This window comes from Mandrillus leucophaeus, unplaced genomic scaffold (assembly GCF_000951045.1).
Source record: "Mandrillus leucophaeus isolate KB7577 unplaced genomic scaffold, Mleu.le_1.0 Scaffold2, whole genome shotgun sequence".
In the NCBI taxonomy this organism is placed as follows: Eukaryota; Metazoa; Chordata; class Mammalia; order Primates; family Cercopithecidae; genus Mandrillus; species Mandrillus leucophaeus.
The window spans coordinates 2,960,037-2,979,670 of NW_012102031.1; the positions used below are offsets into that span (position 1 = coordinate 2,960,037).

General features: G+C 42.1%; 1 protein-coding gene across 2 annotated transcripts in view; it reads right to left on the reverse strand.

Annotated features, from left to right (window-relative positions):
- The window catches only part of GRAP2 (GRB2-related adaptor protein 2), a 69,962-nt gene extending 54,690 nt beyond the window's left edge, over positions 1-15,272 (reverse strand). Inside the window, exons 1-2 of one of the 2 annotated variants that reach the window (XM_011978814.1) lie at positions 15,170-15,272; positions 14,939-15,091 (exon numbers count right to left, since the gene is read on the reverse strand). The gene's annotated coding sequence lies outside the window, so the exon portion shown is untranslated. Of the gene's footprint in view, positions 1-14,938 lie in introns of both variants that reach the window. The other variant, XM_011978812.1, reaches the window with a different exon arrangement.
- Positions 15,273-19,634: the final 4,362 nt, after the last annotated feature.

Consider the following 19,634-nt stretch of genomic DNA (forward strand, 5'->3'; position numbering starts at 1 on the left):
AAAACATTTTAAATGTACAGAAAAGTACAGAGAATAATAATAACCATCTCATTACTGAGGGTTTTTACCAGTCTGTTTAACAGATCCTGTATCATTTCAGAGGGGTCCTACAGTTGCTCAGGCAGGAATTTTTCCAAATTGGAGACCAACCTCTGGGGACACAGTCTTTCTGCAGGATGTTTTGGGTCCATGGAATCCTCTCCTTGATCCTCTGTCATCCTAATTGAGCTGTTCCTTCCATTCACTTCCATTCACGGAGGTGATGAAGAGCTGCTGGGGGAGGTGGCTGCGGCAGATGCCAGGACCACCGCTGCCTTCAGCAGGTCACAGTCAATCCAGGAAGATCAATGCCCACATAAATAATTCTAACATAAGACTGAATGCGGGAGAGAAAGAGATTCACTTCATCTGGGGCAGAGCTGGGAAAGGAGGGTGGGTTGGGGGTTAGCCCTTGGGGTCGGCTAGGATTTGGGAAGGTGGCGATGAGAGGGATGGGGGAGCTTAATCAAGAGGGAAGGACTTAGGTCCAGAATGGTGAGCAGGCAGTCCTCAGAACAGAGTGTACGCTCTCAGCTAAATGGGTGTGCTTTGGCTGGAAAAAATGTTAAGAGGCCCCTAGCTTACTGATGGAAGCGTCCATGCCCCTCCCCATCTTCTAATTTTCTTTTCCAATGATGCTACTGAGCCTTGAACTTTTACATATCATCCAGCTGCTTTTTAAACCCTAAGGTCATATAATACAGTAATAATTTACTTTTGGAGAGCATGTTACAGTTTACAAATTGCTTTTTGATACATATTATTACATTTGATCCATGTAACAGCCCTGTGACACCCCAGGCTCATCTCCACAAGTTCTTTCCTTTCAAAGTAACTTCTGCTTATAGAAACTGCCAGCTATAGAATCAGAAAAAAAAATTTCCAATAGCAGTCTTATTGCGTTAGAAGCAGAGACTGGAATAAAGTCAGCAATTTGGGAGAGACAAAGGAGAGGGCATCAGCATAGACAGAGATTGAGAGTCCCGAGAGATTGACACGATTGTGGTTTTGGAAATGCAGAGTGATGCAGAAGAGAGAGAAGAAAGAGTGTGCTGCAGAAAGCAGAAGCTGGAGCAAGGTACAGGGTGGTGGGTCGCTCCAGGGCGGTGTGCTGGCAGGGAGCCAGTGTGGGGTCAATGCCTGCTCAACCACAAGTGGGACTAGGTGTTTACCTTGAGCAGTGCCCTGTGAAACTCAACTCAAAAATACAAAAGGGTGGCTTTCAGAACATGCGGATAGAATAAAATGATTTTTTTTTTTCTTTTGAGACGGAGTCTCACTTTGTTGCCCAGGCTGGAGTGTAGTGGCATGATCTCGGCTCACTGCAGACTTCACCTCCCGGGTTCAAGCGATTCTCCTGCCTCGGCCTCCTGAGTAGCTGGGATTACAGGCACCCACCACCACACCCAGCTAATTTTTGCATTTTTAGTAGAGATGGGGTTTCACCATGTTGGCCAGGCTGGTCTTGAACTCCAGACTTCAAGTGATCCACCTGTCTCAGCCTCCCAGAGTGCTGGGATTACAGGTGTGAGCCACCATGCCTGGCCTAAAATGATTCTTTTTATAAGGTTGGGGAGGCAAAAGACCGTTTCAAGATCTGGGAAGGTAGAAATGCTCATTTCATTTGACGTACGTACGTTCTGTCACATCCCACAACACCTCATCTATTGTAACTTTGATAAACTGTTTTTCAGATCGAGTACGAAAGTGGTGCACTTTTGCGACTGCTTTATAGAAGCAAAAACAACCAGGACACCATTTTCTGGTTGCAATCTACTTGGAATAAATCTCATTGATGTTGGATGCATCAACATATCCACTTAGCCTGCTGTCAATCAGTTTACTTTTCTACTTAGAGACACGATGTGAAATGAGATTAATCCAGTTACAGCAAAGTGAGTGAATTCAGTTGAGTAAATCCCTTCCATGGAAAAGAACTTCGTTTTGCAGCTCATTTGAAATGAAATCCACAGGACAGTATGATGCCTTCTCTGGAACTGAACAAATGCATTTATCCTAGTTTTATTTGGAGCTAAATTCACATTACAGCTATCCCATTTGACGGTGTACTCTATTGTTCTTAGGTGAGGGTCACAGTGAAAGCGTTTGCTGAACAACCAAAATATTTTGGTGGAATTTAGCCTGAGGACTAGTGCTCCAACTAGACTATAAGTGCAGAAAAGATTGACAACTCCTTGGAGAGAGAGGAGAGAGACTAATAAAAACCAACAAAACTGTGTATATTCTTTTATATTCCTCCTTCTTTGTGTTCCATGGCAAAAGGGCAGTCTGCACATAGCTTCCATTTAACAAATACATACTTGGTGGTAACTATCTCAAGCAGGCAAGGCTTGGAGCAGGTCCAGAGGATAATGAGGGGATTAAAAGGTCGGGGAGAGACTCTCAGGGCAACACGCTAATGGAATTGAGATGCTTTAGCCTGGAAAAGGGGTGGCTGTGCTTGGCAGTTGCAGAGGACAGTTTATCATTACCTAACGTTAGAAATCACATTGTGTGCAGGGTGGGATGAAAGACACTCACTTTACATCCCAGGAAGAGGTGTTTAGGATTAGAAATGGGGAAGAAGTTTTGACTTCGATGGATTATAAGGCATCCACCAGTCCTTAAGAAATCTTCCTCTGAAAATGTTAAAGTTGAAGAGCAGATAATCTTTCTGAAATGATTTAGGTGCACCCTGCAGTAGGGGAATGACCCCAGAGGACTTCTCGAGTTCTATTCCATTTCTTATCCCGTGATTTTTCAGTGGCCACTGTCAGGACCTGGCTTACTTCTGGTCTACCTTTCTCCATAGCTGGGAGCCCTTGACCCCTTCCTGCAAGTCAACCGTGCTGTAGACTCAGCACTAAGCCTCTTCTCCGTTGGGAGGGATTTAAGAAGCTCACTCTAGCTGAACACTTGGCTGACTTGGCATGGGGTCATGCCTGCTGCTGGCCTGGCTCTGAGGCATCCCAGTTCTAGCAAGCAGGATTCTGCCTTGTTCCTGAGTCTTCATCTTACTGGATTTACCTGAAATCTGCCGGTGTACTCCTATGCTAATAACTGAAATTCTTTCTTGTTTTCCACGTCTAACATGATTTTGAGATCATACCTGGTATCCACTCTAGAACTGAAGCCTTCTCTCTCTCTCTCTCTCTCTCTCTCTCTCTCTCTCTCTCTCTTTATTTCTCCCACACTTCCTCCCACCCCTCCCGGAGCTCACACCTGGTGTTCAGTCTCTGAACATTAGCCCTGTCCTCTTTTTTTTTTTTTTTTTTGAGATGGAGTCTCACTCTGTCGCCCAGGTTGGAGTGCAGTGGTGCAATCTCTGCTCACTGCAACCTCCAGTTCCCAGGTATAAGCGATTCTCCCACCTCAGTCACCTGAGTAGCTGGGATTGCAGGCGCCCGCCACCATGCCTAGCAAATTTTTGTATTTTTAGTAGAGACGGGGTTTCACCACATTGGCCAGGCTGGTTTCAAACTCCTGACCTCAGATGATCCACCTGCCTTGGACTCCCAACGTGCTGGGATTACAGGTGTGAGCCACCGTGCCCAGCCTTTTAGCCCTGTCCTCTAAAGCTGACTGCCTTTGTGCACGGAGTACCACTTGGCAGTGGTCCTAGATGTCTCCTTTCATCTGTGGCTGGATTTTCCATTCCCTGCCCCTCATAACCCCACCACCGTCACTCCGGCCACTGCCGGTCTATTTGTTCTTTGCCTGGTCATATAGTGACATGCCACATGACTCTCTTTTCCTATAGTGTTCTATGGTTTATGGTTGCACATCTGAGTCTTTATAAATCATACACTGGTGTTTTCCAACCTTGTCACTATTGACATTTGGGGCCAGTTAAGTCCTTGTTGTGGGGGCCATCCTGTGCACTGTAGGATTCTGAATAGCATCACTGGCTTCTACCCACCAGTAGGTCCTCTCCCCGCAAATTGTGACAAAAAATGTTTCCTGGCATTACCAAATGTCCCTGATGGGGGTGGGGGAGAACCCCTGCTCCACAAGAACCCAGAAAGGCAAGGGTACTTTTTTGTTTTGGAGACAAGGTCTCACTCTGTCACCCAGGCTGGATGGAGTACAGTATCTCAGTCATATCTCATTACAACTTCAAAATCCTGGGCTCAAGTGATCCCCCTGCCTCAGCCTCCTGTACCTAGGACTCCAGGCATGCATAACCATACCTGGCTAATTTTTAATTTTTTGTAGAGATGGGATCTTGCTACGTTGCCCAGGCTGGCCTCAAACTCCTGAGTTCAAGCAATCCTCCCACTGTGGCCTCCCAAAGTGTTGGGATTACAGGCGTGAGCCACCATGCCTGGTCGACAAGAGTATTTTAAAGCCAGTTAACTAGCAGAATGTATAAACAGAACATTTGAATCTGGTAACATTTTAACTAAGGTCTCTAACCTTTTAATAAACACCAAATGGAAGTTTGTAAGGTTTGTATCACAATACAAGGTCTACAGTGGGTAAAATGGGGGTGAAAATCCCTTCACTCTAGATCTGTTCTTCTCAGATTTTATTGTGCATAAGAATCACCAGGGGAATTTTTTCATAGTTAAGATTCTGATTCAATAGGTTTGAGGCAGGGCCTGAGATCCTCACTTCTAACAGCCTCCCTGGTGGTGCCGGCTGCTGCTGGTTCTAGGATCACACTCTGCTACAAGTGCCCAGGCCCTGGATTAAAAATCACGTGAAAGGTCAGGGAGGGGCTATTGGAAAATTAATAATTATAGGGTCACAAGAGCAACATCACAATACTTATTAGAACAGCAGGCTAGAAAAATTTGGATGTTCCCTGCACCTTTCTATAAGGAACAAAAAAAACTGCTCTCAGGGATGTGTTTTGAAATATGACATTTCTATTAGCTTGAAATTATAAATATTATACAAGTTACTTGTGAGCTCTCTGCGCTGGCAGGGATGAAAGCCTACGAACTTCTAAGCTAGCTTGGTAAGTCTTTTAGAGGTTTCCAAAAGTCTGACGGAAACCTAAACTCAAGATCTTTGTAGTCCCGTATTACAAACGGAAGAGGGTAGGGTTGAGGATGGGGCTGGGGGAGGGGATGGAGGGAAGAGAGTCATTGTAAACGAGTCTTGCAGATATACTTTATGGCACTTGCTCACATTACAAATAAGGTGTAAAATGATACTGACCATCACATGATGTTACTACAACCAAAAATCAGATAATCCAGCATATTTTTAAAACGTCTGCAAAAATGAGGTCATTAACTTTCATGTGTAGTGATTAGGATAATCGAGTCTTCCGAAAGCTGCTGAGAGCCTAAAATAAACTTTTTCTCCCCTCGTCTAATGCTGCCTCTGAGTGACATTTCCTTAGGGTTTTGCAGACATCGAACTCATTGTTGCATATCCTCACTGCAGGGAGGAAATAGTCATTCACACTTATTCCTATCTTACTTAGGAAGATTGAGGCCCACTAGTTTGTCTAAGGATGCAGATTCGTCCAGGTTTGCAGAGAATTTATGGATAGGAAGGAGACAATGAAGTTCTGGCCCTTTAGAGGCCAGAGATCCATCATAAGATTAGCTGCACCAGCAGGTAAGTACTCACCTGCAGGGAGGGGAAGCTAATAGTCTAGCTCTGAAAGATTTGGAGAAGTTGTTATCAAAATGATCAAGTGGAATAGAAATAAATGACTTCTCATACTCTGTCCTGGGATTTTTTTTTCTTAAATCAACAGTGTAAGTACAGAATAAGAAAGATCTGGCTGGGCACGGTGGTTTATGCCTGTAATCCCAGCACTTTGGGAGGCCCAGGCAGGCGGATCACAAGTTCAGCAGTTTGAGACCAGCCTGACCAACATGGTGAAACCCCGTCTCTACTAAAAATACAAAAATTAGTTGGGCCTGGTGGTGCTCACCTGTAGTCCCAGCTACTCAGGAGGCTGAGGCAGGAGAATCACTTGAATCCAGGAGGCGGAGGTTGTAGTGAGCCGAGATCATGCCACTGCACTCCAGCTTGGGTGACAGAGCGAGACTCCGTCTCAAAAAAAAAAAAAAAAAAAAAGGCAGAAAGAAAAGAAAGAAAAAAAGATCTGGCTTAGTAGTAGTGCATGGGAACTCATGGGTTTTAGTTGACCAGAATTTCAGTATGAGTCAGCAGTGTGACATGGATGCCAAAAGGGCTCATGCAATCATGGGCCATATTAATAGAAGTATAGGCTACAGATCAAGGGAGGCAACTACCCCATGGTGTTCTGCATCCTCAGATCACTCCTGGAGAGCATAGCTCCATTCTGAGCCCCCTGACTTAGGAGAGGCCCTACACTAGAGTCCAATCAGAGGCGAGTGCTTAAAATAATGGCAGCATGCAAAACTGCCTCATAGGAGGAGTGGTTACAAGAACTAAGGATATTTATGCTTGAAAAAGAAGACTTTGAGGGACATGATTGGAAGCAGGAGAAGAGCAGGCTATTTGGGAAAAGATCTTGAGGTAGTTGCCAGTGGCAGAAGTTTAGTTTCTGGATTCGCCACGGAAACTTCACAAGGCCCTTCTAACTCTTTGTTGTTTGCAAAATAAACAGATCTTCAGCAAAGAAGACCCTGTTTCCCTTATGATTTCCTTGAAGTATAAAGCTTTGTGGATGCATTGATGCCTGCTTGCTAAACCATCTCTCTCAGCCTACAGATGCACCTCCTTCAAGAAGTCCTTTCTAAAAATCTCCATCTTGAGCCGTTTTTTAATCTCCTCATCAGGAGTTTTGCATTGTGGCAGCATTTTTTTGTTCGTTTGTCTGTCCTAGTTTCCCAAATACACCGTTCATTCCTTAGGGGAAAGGACCCAATTATATACTTTTTTGCTTTTATTTCCCTAAATGTTCTCAGTACATCTGCATACCTGTGAGCTAGGGACTGAGGGAATTTCTACAGACAGTAGCCAAAAGATAAATTAAAGTAATCAGACAGGTAATTTTTACAGCATCTACAAGACGGAGCATTACCGCATGCTCTCTTGATGATAATAACACCTAATTGACCCTTCACTTTATGAAATGATACGAGCTGACAAAGTAGGCTGTATTGTAAATCTCCCTTACATCTTACATTTAAAAATGGAAGTTGTGGAACTAAGCTGGAGAAAAGCAAAGTCTGCTCTCTAAAAGCTCAGTCTTTTTTGTTCCAGGTATTGGGAATTTCTTTTCAGCTGGGGGATTCCTTGACCTCACACTTTCTTCTTCTTTGATTATTTGGATACTTACAGGGTACCAAGTGTCAACTCATAACATCTTACAGTACCTGGTTTATAAAACGAATTAGCAGTCTTTTATTTAAAAATATTGATCTAGGAAATAAAAATTCCACAAAATGAGTTCGTTTACATAAGAAAGCATCATGTTCTGCGTTGTACACAGGAGACACTGTTGGGGGTAGCAACCCATGAATCTTCGAAAGTCTCTTGTGTAGTGGGTTAAAAATGGCATAATTTCACTCGAGGACAGAGGAGTCGGTGAGGCACAGTGAGTCATCTGTGAGGCTGAGCAGAGAACACAGAATACAGGAGCCAAGCTCATGCTCTGTCACTCTCATCACCAGTCAGTATAACCTCCCACAGTCCAGTGACCTGACACGGTACGGAGCAGATGATACTCTCCGTAAGAAGTTGATCTAACTCCACTTGCCAGCCTGAAGTACACTTAGAAAATTCGAAGCACAGAAAGACTGAGACACAGGACCCCAATTTCCTATCAACACCTGTTAATCACAAATATTAGCCCTTAGCTTGGATGACTCCAAAGGCCAAGGGAGAGTGGTGATGTCCTCCCCTAGTCTCAGGACTTCTGCACTCACAGCTGCAGGCCCTCTTGTGAGTCTCCGACTTCCAAGAACAATTCTGGGACACTCAAGGATATAACTGTTCGTAATGAAAAATCAAGGAGAAGGTTTTGTGCCTTTTGAAAGGTATAACCTCTTTAGAAGGATAAGGGTCTATCAGCCCAAAATAAGTCCATCAGCATTATTTACTTCCATATGACTCCCTGAACTACCCAAGAGGGATAATAAAATCTCATGGGATGTCTGCCCGATGCAGAGCACAGGGTTAGAGTATAATTGCTGCGGACAGTCAGCCCTGCAGCAAGTGAGGCACCCAGCAGCATGACACCCAAGCAGCCCACAGAGGTACTATTGAGATGTTTGTAGTTTCTGATGGGACTTGGACATTGCAAGGGAATCCGTTAAGAATTAGATGCCAGCTCTTATGCTGGGTGAAGGGTCTTGCCATCTATGGCAGAAAAGATCATTTCCCTCTGTTCTCAGACCCAGTGGGATTAGGCAGTTTTCCGCAGAAAATCAAAGGGCTTCAGAGAACACACAGTCTAACCTCTCACTTGACTGAGGAAGAAACTGAAGCTCAGGGAAGTTAGGTGACTTGTTTAAGATCACGTGGGTAGCTTCTGGCAGAGCCAGAATTCAGCTTTCCAGAAGCCCAGCAAGGGCTCCTGCATCTCCAGAATCCTGTGTTTGGACCAGTGTTGTGGAAGGGGCCCAGGCTACAGCGTGACAGGCTTGGTGCTAAGTCCCCGCAGACATTAGCAAATTACCTTGAGCAAGTCCCGGAAACTCTCCAAGCCTTGCTTTTCCCACTCTGCAGAATCAGAGGTAAAATCTGTGGTCTATCTACCTCAAAGATCACAGCCAGATCAAACAAGATAATGATAACTCTTTTTATTTACTTATTTATCTTTTGAGACAGGATCTCGCTCTGTTGCCCAGGCTGGAGTGTAGTGGTGTGAACATGGCTTACTGCAGCCTTGACCTGTTGGGCTCAAGGGATACTCTTGCCTCAGCCTCTGGAGTAGCTTGGACTACAGGTGCGGGCCACTGGGCCTGGCTATTTTTTAAAAGAATATCTTGTAGAGATGGGGCCTCACCATGTTGCCCAGGCTGGTCTCAATCTCCTGGGCTCAAGCAATTCTCCCACCTTGTCCTCCCAAAGTCACTGAGCCTGCACGGCAACTCTTTTTAAAGCTCCATCAGGATCAGTGTACAATAACTCTAGAGAAAGAAAATTTTTCCTATTGAGGATACATGGATGGACACCAGGTGATTTATGAACATATGTGCTATGGATATCAGCATATTTATGGTCAATTTAAAGTACTGATATAAAGTATTAGATTTAGACAATTTTCTTAGTTGTCTCAATGTATGGTTGAGATTCTCCTGCTAGTCTTACCGATTTAATGATCTATATTTTCAAACAAATCTGTTTAGGGGAGGACAGCCTTTTCAGCTATCAGACTTTACATTTTGTTTTATAAAGGGTTAAACTCTGTGACCTATAAAATGATGAACAGAAATTTCAAATTACAAGGCTTTCCACCCCACTTTGTACCTCCCTTGTAATATTTCCTAGTTATTTAGAAAGAGTTTCTTTAAAATCATATTTAACAAGAGAACTATCTACTTATTATTTACTGAGTTCCTACTGAGTTCCCAGCAGTTTGTTTCTAATATTTTCGCATAAAGCACTAGATAAAAGACACAAATCATGAACCATTTGTAGGCCGACACATTAAGCCGGTGGTTCTCGAAGGCTGGGGAGTATGGAGAAAAACAAATGGAAAAGTATTATTCATGACCAATTGATCAATTAGGCTGCTTTTCATTAAAAAACATAAAAAGGCAGAACCAATTTGGCAATGACTGTGTTAGAAATGCAAAAAAAGAACCATTATTAATGCTGGATTTTTTTCTTCGTATTTATTTTTAGTTCTCTTTAGAAAAGTACACTGGAGAGCTTTCCGTAATGGCCACTGAAGGAGTGGATAAGATTCTACCCCCCGCGGTGGAACCCTTTTGTAATGCTAATTTAGGAGCATGGACCAATACCTCGTTTATACAGCTTTTTCTCAATACAGTTTCAGAAGCCACAGGCTGACTTATGGAATATCTGAGTGCATGAGATAACCAACCAGGGAAGTTACCTACTAACAAGAGTCATCCATCGTCTCCTAAGGAAATCCACTGTGGCCTTTAATAAATCTGACAATGGCTTATACTCTTGTGCTTTCATGATAAAATCTTATACAGTACAGGAATGTGAAAAATGAGAGGAATTTTTTCCCTCCTAATTATATCAAAATATCATCTTCCACCCCGAGGCTCTGAGGTCCCAGGTCTCATAACTCCCCTCTTGTATTGCTCCTTTCAGGGTTATTTTCCCCCCTATTACTTCATAGTTCTCCTACTCTTTGCAGTTCCAAGTATTTCATGTTGAAGGTTTCTTGTACAGAGCCTTAAGCTATGTAAATGTAATAAGAGTACTTATCTGTGTTTAGTGGAATGCTGTTCTTATTCAGATGAATGAAACCTTAAATGTGTTTGGGTGGCAACCTCCTGGATTTTCAATAACTGCAAGTTTGGGTGTGTGTGAGGGCTACTTCCAATCAGCTCCACTTGTACCACTCCTCACTGCATGTGCCCGTCATCAGAGAGAGTGCTCAGGAATCAGACAGCCTGGGTTCAAATCCCCGCTCCAGCAGGTACTAGTTAAGTGACCTTGTGCAACGTACTAGACCTCTCTGTACCTCAGTTTCCTCATTGTGAAAAAAGGGTAATATTAGCACTTTCTTCACTGCACCATTAGGAGAAGTAGATGAGTTAGTACCTACAAAGTATTAGAACAATGCTTGGCAAATAACAGTAATAACAGGCACTGTTTTAGGAACTTTACATGTATAAATCATTTACTCTTCAGAACAATCCCACAAGATAGGCACCATTATTAATCCCATTCTATAGCTTAAGAAACTGAAGCACAAAAAGAATAACTTGTCCCAGTTCACTCGCTTAGTAAGTGAAACACTGGGCTCACCCCGAGGCTGTCTTGGCTCCACAGCAAGCACTCAATAAACGTTATCTACTATTATTATTATTACCTGAACTTATGCACTCAATAAATATTTCCAGTTGCTCTTGCTGCTGATCATGAAGAATTTGCATGTCGATTCCATCTTCAAAGTGTATTAAAAATATATATGAACTCCAGTGAGATAATCAATTGAGGCAAAGATTATTACTTAAAGTCACTGGGTGACAGTTTGTCGAGAAATAGGATATTGCCACAGTGCCAACGTGTTTATGAGATACACTTTGAGATACCCCCTGAGACTACTTGCTAATTGCAAAGGGTGAAAAAGTGCCTTTACAACAAGAGATTCCCTGAGCAAGATCACAACCTCAAGCCCTGAACAAACTTGGCATCACACACAGTGGAACAACCTGGCATTCTGTACCTCCTGATAAGATGCAATATGGAGCACCCAGTGGTACCTTGCAAAAAATGTTCAATCAAAATCAAATCATGCTTTTAGTACTAACTTGGAGCTTACAGGAAATAAAGTAGGTAGAGGAACAAATTAACCATGAGGCAACAACAAATTCAGAAACTGGGACCTGGTACAAGAGAACTGGCTTAATCTTTAAAAACATCCAATGTTGAAGAAAGAAGCATGAGACCCAACTGCAAAATATGTTCTTATTTTTAAAAATTAGATTTTTTAAAAAAAATGGTATAGAAGACATTTGGGGGGACAAATGGGGAAGGTTAAATCTGCACTAGCTATCAGGTGATATTAACGACTTACTGTTTATCCTCTTAGGCCTAATGATGGTATTGTGGTTAGATAGAGGAATGCCTTTATTCTTAGATGAGTACTGAATTATTTCAGAGTGAAGTATTTTATCTGCAACTTACAAGTAATTCAGAGAGAAATAGGTATAGATGGAACAAATATGGCAAAAAGTTAGCAATCGTTGAACGTAGATAGTGAGTACTAATATTTCAACTTTTCTTTATGTTTTATGTTCAGTTATTTTCTCACTATCTTTTCTTTTTTATTTTTATTTTTGAGACAGGGTCTTACTTTGTTGACCAGGCTGGAGTGCAGTGGCACGATCTCAGTTCACCGAAACGTCTGCCTCCCAGGTGCAAGCAATTCTCGTGCCTTAGTCTCTCAAGTAGCTGGGATTACAGGCACCTGCGATCATGCCTGGCTAATTTTTGTATTTTGGTAGAGACAGGGTTTCAGTGTATTGGCCAGGCTTGTCTCCAATTCCTGACCTCAGACGATCTGCCTGCCTTGGCCTCCCAAGGACTGGGATTACAGGTGTGAGCCACTGTGCCCAGCCGTTCTTCACTGTCTTCTTAAGGAACATCTTAACATTTTCTTTGGAGAGCATGTAAGACTTTTATCATCATGTACTTTGTGATAGTTTAATTCTCTAAAATTTTTGTTTATAAATGCATATTTAAAAAGAAAATCTTTAAAAATTATTTACTGAACTCCTACTGACTCAAGTTTATTGACACTTAACGTTAACACTGTTGAAGAGGACTTGGTGCGTAGCGCCAGGCCTGGCATATAGTAATTGATCGATAAATGTTTGTAAAATGCTTATCTGTTAAACAGGGCCATGCTTTCTTAAGAATTTTTAAGTGGAAAAGAAAGGGCAGGCCTGGTGCGGTGGTTCACACCTGTAATCCCAACACTTTGGGAGGCTGAGGCAGGCGAATTGCTTGAGTTCAGGAGTTCAAGACCAGCCGGCGCAACATGGCAAAACTCTGTCTCTACTAAAAATACAATATTAGCCAGGTGTGGCGGTGTGCACCTGTAGTCCCAGCTACTTGAGAGGCTGAAGTGGGAGGATCACTAAGCCCAAGGTAGTTGAGTCTGCAGTGAGCTATGATTGCACCACTGCACTCTAGCCTGAGTGACAGAGTGAGACCCTGTCTCAAAAAAAAAAAAAAAAAGACTCCTGAGACTGTGTTATTATCATTATTATTATTTATTTTTGGAGATTCGCCCACCTCGGCCTCCCAAAGTGCTAGGATTATAAGCATGAGCCACCGCACCCAGCCAAGGCTGTGCTATTTCTTTACAGACCAAGGTACGCTGGGCAAATACCTCAAAAGGACAAAATGGGGACCTATCGACCCTATTGTTTGATTCAAACAACTTATAAAGATTCTTGAACAAGTTTTGAGTTTGTTTTATAGGGGCACAAAAATGAATAATCTGCCCCCAGGATTATCCAGCAGCAACCGTTACTTATTTAAGAAATCCTGATGGAATCACACTTACTGACACATTTTTCGAACGACTGCAGACTTTTCTTGATCCAGGAAAAAAGGGCAAGTTCTACTCAAGTTTAGGCATGAACCCTGTCAGTCATCAACACCAGTGGGTGTTATTATCTGGGAATCAATAAATATGTTGGAACTAGGATCATTTTCAGCTCTTCTGGAAAGCAATAGTTCTAAAAGAGATGGCTTCAGGAAATAAGTAAGAGACATTTTGTATAAGAAGTTGGAAGAAAATGATCAAGAGTCAAAGAAATAACTAATGATGACATTGTCTTGCATTTTTATAGTGCATTTTTCCTAAGGCACTTCATATCTATGTTAACTCATTTATTCTTACAACATCCCTACGAGGTAGACAGAACAATTGAAAGGGATTTTCACCAGGCCTAAGACGTCGGAGATATTCAAAAGGATATTGTATTAGCAATAGAAATATTTCTTCATATTGAATAGATTGATCATCTCTTTCTCCTCTGCTTCAGTAAAGTCATTTTTTAAAAAGATAAAATCTATTACAATTTGGGGAGAATAAGGTTTCAGTTTACCACATGGGAGACACTCCAAGTTTAATCTAAAAAAGCAGTTTTATTCAATAATATAGGGCCACCTCTCTTTTACAAAAAAACAAAAAAGGGTATGAGTCAGATATTTTTCAAATTTGAAAATTAAATATACTTAGGTGGTCCTCTATTTACACAGTGTTCCTTATTTAATAGCAGATGGTTTTGTAAAGAGGATCACTATAAAATTATTTTATAAAGTTTTATATACAATACTGGATTGTTAAAGGAGAGTAACTTCTGCTGAATGCTCTTTCTGAAACCAAAAATAAGAAACAAAAAGGACCCACTAAAGAACTAAACCGTTAATGACAAACGTTGCTGCATAGAACAAAAGATTCTTCGACCTGAAGTTTCCCATCCTCGGATAACGTAACGAGAGCACACGAAATTTTTCCTATTGGATGTTTAGATCTAAAACATTTCCCTCTCCTAGTTTATCTAGGGATGTATATGTTCAATAGTGTGCAAATTATGTTGCATATACCTTATTAAGAAGGCCTAATTCCAGGTAGGTAAATACGGTAATTTTTTTTTGACAGTATACCTGTCAGCGCAATATGATACATTTTAAATTAGTGAAACCGTTGGTTGGTATGTTCAATCCTCATGTTCAGGAAGAGTTAGGACAAAGAACACAAAGCAGCTAACTTCAGACTGGATGCCTAAACCAGAGACAGTCACAGGGATGGAGCCTAACGGCTAGTACAAAGAGAGACAATACCCTTCCAAAATACACTTCAACATAAAGTCTTCTTTTTTGTAAAGGAATGAAAACTGGTGTTCTTTGTATAGGTAACAAAAATGCAAACAGAACTAGAAATTTAAGCAAAGGGAGAAATCCTGATCTCAGAGTGCTGGTGTTCATCCATCACTGCTCAGCCCTCTACCACCCCCTCCAACCCCTTCCAATTTGGATTAAATCCTGACCATGGTGAAGTAGAATTTTTATCTCTGTGATCCCAAGGTCGAAAATCTTTCCCCGAGATGCTTCTGAAGCCAGTTTGTGGAGATTTTTGTGTTATGGACTGGGTAAGGAACAAGCGTTCTCCCAGTTCACTTGATAGAAGTCAAATCCCATCACCACAAACATTGTCACGGCAAAAGGTTTAGAGACATTAGCTGATGGGACTTAAAAGCAGTATTTAGAGAACTAATGATATTCATTTTAATTAACTCATATAAAATATATGTACAGATATTGTATAATGACATACCTTTTGGAAGAGAAGTGGTTTGTTGAATTTATGTCTTGGCTTTGATGCCGAGTTATTAGAATCCTTTCTGGCAAGAAGGAAGACGAATTCAAGCATCAGAATTACTGCATTTCAGAGTACGGATCCACTTTGTGCTGTCTTCCATGTACCACTCTGAAAGAGGGTGCAAGTTCACAGATCCATTAACTGTGCCTCCTCCTCCCCACCTCTTACTCCCTCCTCCAAACTAACCCTAGTCAGCCCTGCAGCCTGCAGGCAAACCACACAGGAACTAGCACATACGGGGCTTCAGAGAGTTGGGCGTGAGCCTTAGATAATGTGGTTTTGTTTTCTTGCTGCCAGTGTTGAACTAAAATGCAGGAGGTTCACTGAAATACTTTTGCTTCTTTATGCTAGGTTTCAGTTTTAACAATATCCCTCCTGAACACTTATGTTCACATAAGAAAATTTCTAGCCCTAGATATGGTCCATCAGCAAGTCGATCTTAAGGAAAACTCTTATTCTCTTAGTACAGTCATGCACCCCGAGGAACATTAGGGCTTCTTGGGGGAACTTATTTAAGAGCACCCTTGATCACTCACAATGTTAAAATCCCAAGGAAGATGCTTTGTTCATGCGCTCAGTCTGTAATATTACTCTTGACAAAAAAAGAAGAAACATTCTGAGCTGGGATGACTTCTCACCCCAGGTTTGCCACAGTTCAGCATGAGTTGGAACCAGTTCCTTCGATTTCTGGGACTTCAACTTGTGTTGAGTCTTGGACTGAAGGCTTTTCGGGATTTAAGACTTTCCATTGACCTTACATTTTGTTACCTTCAATTTCCTTAGTTCTTACCTTTAAATGTACCACTCACCCTTCCCCCTATATCAAATGCAACTTGTGAAGGCCTCTTCCTTTCTCTTTGCTCTTGCTAGAAAATGGATTGCCAACGTTGCATCTTTTACAGAAAATTAGAGACATTGCTACTTGCCAAGGTGGTGCCATTCAGAGTTTGGGAACTGGATCCAAGATGAGGAGGGAAATGTTGGCTCACCAGAATGTTCCTAGCATTAATCTCTGGAATACCAAGAGGGCAGTGTCAAGGAGAGACTCAGTTTGGGTTCTAAAATTTAAACTTTTTCTGCGATGTGAAATGGCATCCTTTTCCATCTCTTGACTTCTTTATATCTAAACCTTGCTTAAAATTTACTTTCTTAAAACCTTTTCCTTGGTTATAATTGCTCAATATTTTTATTGAAATAGAAAAGAATCAGCAGAGTGTCATGGTGATAGAAAATGCTGAGTAAACATTTGTCGAATGAGTTAAAGGAGGTAATTTTCTGCCCATAACTCCTTTTTATTTTTTTATTTTTTTGAGATGGAGTTTCACTCTTCGTGCCCAGGCTGGAGTGCAATGGCACGATCTTGGCTCACTGCAACCTCTGCCTCCCGGGTACAAGTGATTCTCCTGCCTCAGCCACCCAAGTAGCTGGGATTACAGGTACCTGCCACCATGCCTGGCTAATTATCTTTAGTAGAGACAGTGTTTCACCATGTCAGCCAGGCTGGTCTTGAACTCGTGACTTCAGATGATCCACCTGCCTCGACCTCCCAAAGTGCTGGGATTACAGGTGTGAGCCACCGCACTCGGCCGTGTAACTCTTTAATAACAGGCTTTCTTTTTATTGATGCAAGTTTGTCAAATTTTCTTAAATCCTGGTTACATCTGAAAAGGATTTCTGCTATTTCCACATTATAAAGATAAAATATAAAAAACAACAACATCTTGCTACTTTAAAAATAATAACATCTCAACCTTGGCCTCAGAATTCTTCAGCCTCCTAAGGACCTTCTTGGATCATTACATTGAACAGCTCTATTGCCAAGTTTTTAAATGCTGAAATCCTCTGGCTACAGTCCTTATTCTTCGATAGCTCCCAAGTCAATGGTTTTGAAATGGTTAAAGGAGTCCCTAAAATTCTATGGTTGGGGAGTGAGAGCGAAGGGGAAATGCTGAATGGTATTTCACGGAAACTATTATAGTGTTTTCAGCTTGTACCCCAATGAAGAAGCTAATTTCGCACCGGGCACTACTCCCCAGGGAGCAGAATATAATCCTTCCCCTTACAATCATGGGACAGATTGCAGAACAGAAAAATCTCAAAGGCAAGTTATTTTGGTAGTAAGTACTGATTGACAGACATGTTATGTAGCACATAGTGGGAGAGAAGCAAGGCCACTTGAGTGGTTTATTTCATAATCGCTCTCTAACTGAACGAGAGCAAAGGCAGATCCTAAGAATAAAGACCCTAATATGAGAATGCCAGCATTTCAGTACTCACTATCATGATACACTCAGAAAAACAGCAGCAAGATGAGGAGGCTACAGTAACATGTGAAATCTGGACTTAGCCACAGTGGAGAAGTTTCTTTTTCAAACCATACTTTGTTTAATTTTTTTTTTTTAATCAATTCCTTTTGAGGGATCATTTGTCTATATCTGAACTTCTGGGGTTTTGTTGTTGTTGTTGTTTGTTTTTTTGTTTTGTTTTGTGTTTTGGAGACTGAGTCTTACTCAGTCACCCATACTAGAGTGCAGTGGTGTGATCTCGGCTCACTGCAACCACCACCTTCTGAGTTCAAATGATTCTCCTGCCTCAGCCTCCCAAGTAGCTGGGATTGCAAGCACCCGCCACCACATCCAGCTGATCTGTGTATTTTTTTGTACAGCTGAGATTTTACCATGTTGGTTAGGCTGGTCTCGAACTTCTGACCTCAAGTGATCCACCTGCCTTGGCCTCCCAAAGTGCTGGGATTACAGGCGTGGCCACAGTGCCAGGCCAATATCTGAACTTCTTGTCCATAATTATGCTTAATTTAACTTTATGGTAAAATGTGTACTTCTTATTCAATAGTATGAATTCAGACATTCTCTTTTCATTCATTCAATAGAGAAAGTTTGAACACCTATTCTGTGTTAAGCTTCTTCTAGGTTCTGGAAAAGTACCAGTGAACAAAACATAATCTCTGCCCTCCTGGATCTTACATTCTGGTAAAGGGAGAAACAGCAGGTACATCCGATGGTCATACTGTTAGGGAGAAAAATAAAATGACGCAAGAGCCACAGAGAGTGGGGCTGAGACAGGGGTTGTGATTTTATGTTGGGAAATCAAAGGACATTTGAGCAAAGTCCAGAACCAAGTGAAGAAGCCAGTACTTCCCAGATGGATATCTAGGGAAATAGCTTTTGCAGGTATAGGGACTAGCAGGTGCAAAGACTTCAGGTGGAGGCATGTTTAACACAGTGAGTGAGGTGGAGAGGAGTTGGGATGGGGATCAGAGAGACAACAGAACATGTAGGGCCTTGCTGGCCATGGCGAGGCCTTTGGATTTTACTCTGAGTGAGATGGAAGCCAATGGAAGATTTTGAACTGGGGAGTAGTATGATCTGACTTGGGTTTTCAGTTTTAAAAGGGTGGCTTTGGCTGTCGTGTTGAAATTAGATTGCAAGGGAGCAAGAACAGAAGAAGAGAGACCAGTTGGGAGGCTAATGTTGGTCGGGTGTGGTGGCTCATGCCTGTAATCCCAGCACTTTGGAAGGCCAAAGCAGGCGGATTACTTGAGGTTGGGAGTTTGAGACCATCCTGACCAACATGGAGAAACCCCGTCTCCACTAAAAATACAAAACTAGCCGGGCATGGTGGCACACGCCTGTAATCCCAGCTACTCGGGAAGCTGAGGTAGGAGAATCGCTTGAACCCGGGAGGCGGGGGTTGTGGTGAGTGGAGATCACGCCATTGCACTCCAGCCTGGGCAACAAGAACAAAACTCTGTCTGGAAAAAAAAAAAAAAAAAAAAGGAGGCTACTGTCATAGTCCAGACCAGAAACCAGAGATGGTTGTGGCTTAGAACAGGATGATGTAAGTGGTGGGAAGTGGTTGGATTTTGAATATACAGGGTGATTGTAAAGTCTAGAAACATAGATAACATTATTGTATCTTGTATTAGAATATAGCATCAATAAATCATTTATTATCTAGACTGGGTAGCCACCTTGTATTTCAAAGGTAAGCTCGTGGATATCAGGAGAGCTGTGAGAGACAAAGAGAGGAGTTAAGGTGACTCCCAGGTCCATGGCCTGAGACCCTGGAAGCAAGGATGTGTCATTTACTGACAGGAGAGACCATGGGAGAGCAGGTTTGGAAGGCAAGACCAGGAGTTTGGTTTTGGACTTACTGAACTGAGATGCCCATGAGACATTCCAGTGCAGAGGTCAAGGTAGTTAGATACATGAGTTTGGAGGTCAGGAGAGGCGGAAGAGAAAACCTTGAGAGTTGTCAGAATCGAAGAGTATTTACCGCTTTGCAACTGGATAACACTACCTGTGGAGTAAATATAGATAGAGAAGACAAGAGGTTAGAGAATGGGCTCCTTCAAAGTTGAGAGGTCATGGAATTGAGAAGGGATGAGACAAGGAGATGAGAAGGAGAAATGGTGTCCTGGAAGCCAGGTGAAGCAAACTGTGTTCACTTTTGTAGAATCCCAAGTTCAAAAAATTAAAGGAAAAAACCAATCAAGCTACCTTAGAGCAATATTTGTATTTAGTGGATGTTATAGTATTGCAACTAAATTGTGCCCCCAAATGGAGGAAAGCAGATAAGAAGGACCCCTTACATAAAGTCACTTGAACAGGGTTAATTCCACTAAGTTGGTAAC